Source organism: Phyllostomus discolor, chromosome 11 (assembly GCF_004126475.2).
Source record: "Phyllostomus discolor isolate MPI-MPIP mPhyDis1 chromosome 11, mPhyDis1.pri.v3, whole genome shotgun sequence".
NCBI lineage: Eukaryota > Metazoa > Chordata > Mammalia > Chiroptera > Phyllostomidae > Phyllostomus > Phyllostomus discolor.
This window is the reverse complement of record NC_040913.2, coordinates 61903971-61910024: the sequence shown is the minus strand read 5'-3', so window position 1 is coordinate 61910024 and position 6054 is coordinate 61903971.

The window sequence follows — 6054 nt, the reverse complement described above, 5'->3', positions numbered from 1 at the left end:
CATATAATAGGGATATCAGAAGTAGAAGAAGAACAGCAAAGGATAGAATACCTACTTGAAAAAGTAATGATGGAAAAGTTTCCTAATTTGATGAGAGAAAATGTCATACAAATCCAGGAAACACAGAGAGTCCCAATCAAGAGGACCCAAAGAGGCCCATTACAAGACACAGCATAATTAAAATGGCAAAATTCCAAGAAAAAGAGAGAATCTTAAAGGCATCAAGGGAGAAACAGGAACTAACATACAAGGGAGTCTTGATAAGGCTAGCAGCTGACTTCTCAATGGAAACACTCTAAGACATAAGAGAATGGGAAGAAATATTCCAAGTAATGACAACCACAGGTCAGCAACCAACTTTACTTTACACAGCAAGGCTCTCAATCAAGATAGAAGGCCAAATAAGGAGCTTCCCAGACAAAAGAAGTCTAAAAGAATACACCTCCACCAAACCAGCTCTGCAAGAGATGCTAAAGGGACTGCTTTAAGGAAAGGAAGGAAAAGAGAGAGATAGAGGGGGACACAGGTATGAATATGGCAATTAATAAGCACCTATCAGTAATAACCTTAAAAGTAAATGGATTAAATATTCCAATGAAAAGACATAGGATACCTGAGTGGATAAGAAAGCATGATCCACACATATGTCACCTACAAGAGACCCACCTTGGGATAAAAGACATACACAGACTAAAAGTGAAGGGCTGGAAACAAATTTCCCAAGCAAATGGACAGGGAAAAAAAGCCAGGGTAGCAATACTCATATCAGACAAAATAGTCTTCCAAAAATGGGCCATAAATAGAGACCCAGAAGGTTGCTTCATAAATACTCAAGGGAAGAATCCACCAAGAAGACATAAACATTGTAAATACATATGCACCCAACATAGGAGTACCCATTAAATAAAGAAAATCTTAGAGGACTTCAAGAAAGATATTGACAACAACACAATTATAGTAGGGGATTTTAACACCCCACTGTCAAAAGTGGACAGATCTTCCAAACAAAAGATCAACAAAGATATTGAGGCATTGAAGAATGTCCTAGATGAAATGGACTTAACTGATATATATAGAGCCCTTCATCCCAAAGAAGCTAAATACACATTTTTTTCAAATGTGCATGGAACATTTTCAAAGATAGACCACATGAAAGGACACAAAACCAGCCTCAACAATTTCAAGAAAATTGAAATCATACCAAGCATTTTCTCCAACCACAAGGGACTGAACCTACAAACCAAGCTTAAGGAAAACAACCCAAAACACTTAAAATCATGGAAATTGAATAGCATGCTATTAAACAATGAATGAGTCAAGAATGAAATTAGGGAAGAAATCAAAAGGTTTCTGGAAACAAATGGAAATGAACTCACAACAATCCAAAATTTATGGGACACAACAAAGGCAGTCCTGAGAGAGAAGTTCATAGCGATACAGGCATACCTAAAAAAGATAGAAATATTTCAAACAAACCACCTAACCCTACATCTACAAGAATTCGATGAACAACAACAAAGACAGCCCAGAGCAAGTAGAAGGAAGGAAATAACCAAAACCAGAGCAGAATTAAATGACATAGAGACTGAAAGCACAATCCTAAGGATCAATGAATCCACGAGGTGGTTCTTTGAAAAGATAAACAAAATTGACAAGCTTTTAAGGAGGCTCATCAAGAAAAAAAGAGAGAGGACCCAAATAAACACATTCAGAAATGAAAGAGGTGAGATTACAACTGACACCACAGAAATACAAAGGATTCTAAAAAATAACTATGTAGAAATGCATGTCAAGAAATTTGAAAACCTAGGTGAAATCAACAAATTTCTAGAAAAATATAATCTATCAAAAATCAATGAAGAAGAAGCAAACAGCCTGAACAGAACAATACCAACTTATGAAATTGAAGCAGTAATCAAAGCAGTAACAAAAAACTCCCGACACACAAAAGCCTTGGACCAGATGGTTTCACAGGAGAATTCTACAAAGCACCGAAGGAAGAGCTAACCCCTATACTTCACAGACTATTCCAAGAAATCCAAAATGATGGAAGACTCCCAAACTCTTTTTATGAAGCCAGCATCATCCTAATCCCAAAACCAGATAAAACACAACAAAGAAAGAAAATTTCAGGCCAATATCACTGATGAACATAGATGCTAAAATCCTTAACAAAATATTGGCAAACCACATCCAACAATACATTAAAAAGATCATACACCATGACCAAGTGGGATTCATTCCAGGGATGCAAGGATGGTTCAATATTCACAAATCAGTAAATGTAATACATCACATGAACAAAAGCAAACACAAAAATCACATGATCATATTATTAGATGGAGAAAAAGCATTTGATAAGGTATAACATCCATTTATGATAAAAAATACTCAGCAACGTGGGAATAGAAGCAGCATTCCTCAGCATAATAAAGGCCATATAGGAGAGACCTACAGCCAACATCATACTCAATGAGCAAAAACTAATTTTTTTTCCACTAAGATCAGGAACAAGACAAGGTTGTCCACTTTCACCACTTCTATTCAATATAGTATTGGAGGTTTTAGCCACAGCCATTAGACAAGAAAAGGAAATAAAAGGCATCCAAAACATAAAGGAGGAAACAAAACTGTCACTGTTTGCAGATGACATGATAGTGTACATAGAAAATCCTATGGACTCCACTGAAAAACTTGCTCAACCTAATAAGTGTATTTGGCAAAACAGCAGGATACAAAGTCAATATCCAGAAATCAAAGGCATTTTTGTACACCAATGAAACAGCAGAAGCAGAAATCAAGAAAAAAAATCCCATTTGAGATAGCAAAAGGAAAAATAAAATACCTAGGAATAAACCTAACCAAGGAGGTAAAAGACCTGTATGCAGAAAACTACATAACACTGAGGAAAGAAATCAAGGAAGACACAAATAAAGGGATACATATACCATGTTCATGGATTGGAAGAATTAATGTCATCAAAAGGTCCATACTACCCAAAGCAATTTACAGATTCAGCGCAATACCTATTAAAGTACCAATGGCATATTTGACAGACAGAACAAAGACTTCAAAAATGTATATGGAGCCATAAATGACCCAGAATAGCTGCTGCAATTTTGAGAAAGAAGAGTAAAGTAGGAGGGATCACAATACCTGATACCAAACTGTACTACAAGGCCACTATAATCAAAACAGCCTGGTACTGGCATAAATATAGGCACATAGACCAGTGGAACAGAACAGAGAGCCCCAAAATAAACCCTAGTCTCTACAGTCAATTAATATTTTACATGGGGCAGTGACATAAAATGGAATAAAAATAGCTTCTTCAACAAATTGTGTTGGGAGGACTGGACAGCTATGTGCAAAAAAAAAAAAATGAAAACCTAGGTGAAATGGACAAGCACCAACTTATACCATACACTACCATACACAAAAATAAATCCAAGGTGGATAAAAGATTTAAATATAATCCATGGCACCACTAAAGTCCTACAGGAAAACATAGGCAGGATAATCTGAGATATGTCATGGAGCAACATTTTTACTGATATGTCCCTAGAGCAAGGTACATGAAGGAAAGAATAAACAAATGGGATCACATCAAAATAAAAAAACTTCTGCATGGCTAAAGAAAACAGTATTGAAATAAAAAGAGAACCAACTGTATGGGAAAACATATTTACCAATGACACCACAGACAAGGGTTTTATCTCCAAAATATATAAAGAACTTGCATGACTTCACTCTAAGACAAGCAACCCAATTAAAAAATGGGCAAAGGACTTGAACAGACACTTCTCCAAGGAGGACATACAGAGGATCCAGAGACACATGAAAAGATTCTCAGTATCACTAGCTATCAGAGAGATGCAAATGAAATACCACTCATTTCAAATGAAATACCACAATGAAATACCACTTTACAGCAGTCAGAATGGCCATGATAAATAAAGCAACAAACAACAAGTGTTGGAGAGGTTGTGGAGAAAAGGGGACCCTAGTGCACTGTTGGTGGGATTGCAGACTGGTACAACCACTATGGAAAACAGTATGGAACTTTCTCAGAAAACTAAAAATGGATCTACCTTTTCCCCAGCAATTCCACTGCTGCGACTGTATCCTAAGAACCCGAAACACCAATCCAAAAGAACCTATGCACCCCAATGTTCATAGCAGCACAATTTACAAAAGTTTACAATAGTCAAGTGTTGGAAGCAACCTAGGTGTCCATCAGCAACTGAATGGATCAAAAAACTATGGTACATTTACACAATGGAATTGTATGCAGCAGAAAGAGGGAGCTCCTACCCTTTGGAACAGCATGGATGGAAGTGGAAAACATTATGCTAAGTGAAATAAGCCAGGCGGTAAAAGGCAAATGCCATATGATCTCACTTTTAACAGAAACCTAAACAGCAAAATGAAAAAACAAGTAAAATATAACCAAAAACACTGAAATAGAGAACAGGCTGACAGTGACCAGAGGGGAGAAGGGAGGGAATTTTAGGGGGAACGGGAAGGGTTTACAGGAACAAGTGTAAAGGACATGTGGACAAAAAGCAGGCTGGGGGCGAGGTGGAAATGGGAGGGAGGTGGGGAGGCCTGGTGGGGTGGGCTGGGATGGGAATAAAAGACAGAGTACTGTACTTGAACAACAATTAAAATAAAAAATAAATAAATTCTTCAAACCAACTAAAGATTTTTGAGATGGATATTTTCAGTTCAAACTAATAATGAGTTGTTATTAATATGACTATTATCTGTCATAAAGCATAAACTCTTGAACAATTTTTATGCGATGATCCCAAGTATCAACCTTTCACAGCTCAGATACTTGACTGTGAGGAGGATAACCTACATGAGGGTTGGGGAGGTGCCAGCCCCATTCAGGAAGTTGGACCTAAACAAGGTAAAGAGGTTCCCTGGTAGGAAGGAAGACCAGTACCGGGAGCCTGAGCCCATGTGGAGTCAGGATAGCATTCACCTGAGGAAATAATCAAGTCCAGGGTGAGTGTTAAAGGTCAGGCAATGTGAGGGAGGCTTCCTTGTGTTGTTTGGTCCAGAAGCAGCTGTCACAGCCTGAGTGGGGAAGGCATAATAGTACTGTGACCATCGGTATTTACAGAGATATTGATAAAGGAAAGACAGCAAAGAGAACTTGACATTGAGTTTAATAAACTGGGGAGCATAGGCCTGTTTGCTTGCTTAGCCAGAATGCTGCAGCTCCAGAGAATTACAGTATTTCTTCAAGGGGATTGACACTCATCCTTTCCACCCTCCAGTACTGTATTCTTGGGGGGCACAAGGGGAGGTGCTGGACCATAGTGGCCGATTGGTCTAACTAAGGTATGTGGACCCATCCAAAGCCTGCAAAAATGGGGAGTGTTGACTGGTTCTTTGGTGAAAGCCCTTGGTCCATTCCAAATCCAAGCTCTTGGTTACAATCCCAGGGGAACAGAGAGGTTCTCACTCACACATGCAGTACTCCCACAATGCATGCCATGCCTTAGCGGCCATGCAGCCTATGCTCTCCAGCAGGGAGACTGGGTACTGAAGCACAGCAATGGACTGTAGCTGGAAACATATGCTAAACTAGCCGGATGCTGGACTGGACTGGGCTTTAATATAGAGCATAGACTCTGGGCAGTGATTCTCACCCTGGCTTCACTGAAGACAAGCTTGGCAAGAAGGACATGGCAAGAAGGACAGAGATGGGACATGGAAAAGTTAGGAGGGGAAACCCTGTAATTGTACATCAGTAAACTATGCCACAGAGCCGCATCCTCCTGCGTGGGAACTATTTTCCTTTTGACACTGCAAGAGCCCCACTTCCACCTGTAACAGAAGTAATACAAGACTGGATAAAAAAAGGGAAATTGATGACATAAGTAAATAATTTAAAGATTTCATTATGAAGGTTCCTCAGTGTTGGAAGAATTATAAATATGAAAAAAAAAGGAAAACTAAAAAGAATCAGTGAAGTTGCATCAGAAATGAGATATCAGAATGAATGTATCATTTTCAATATAAAGAAAATGGTAGAAGATA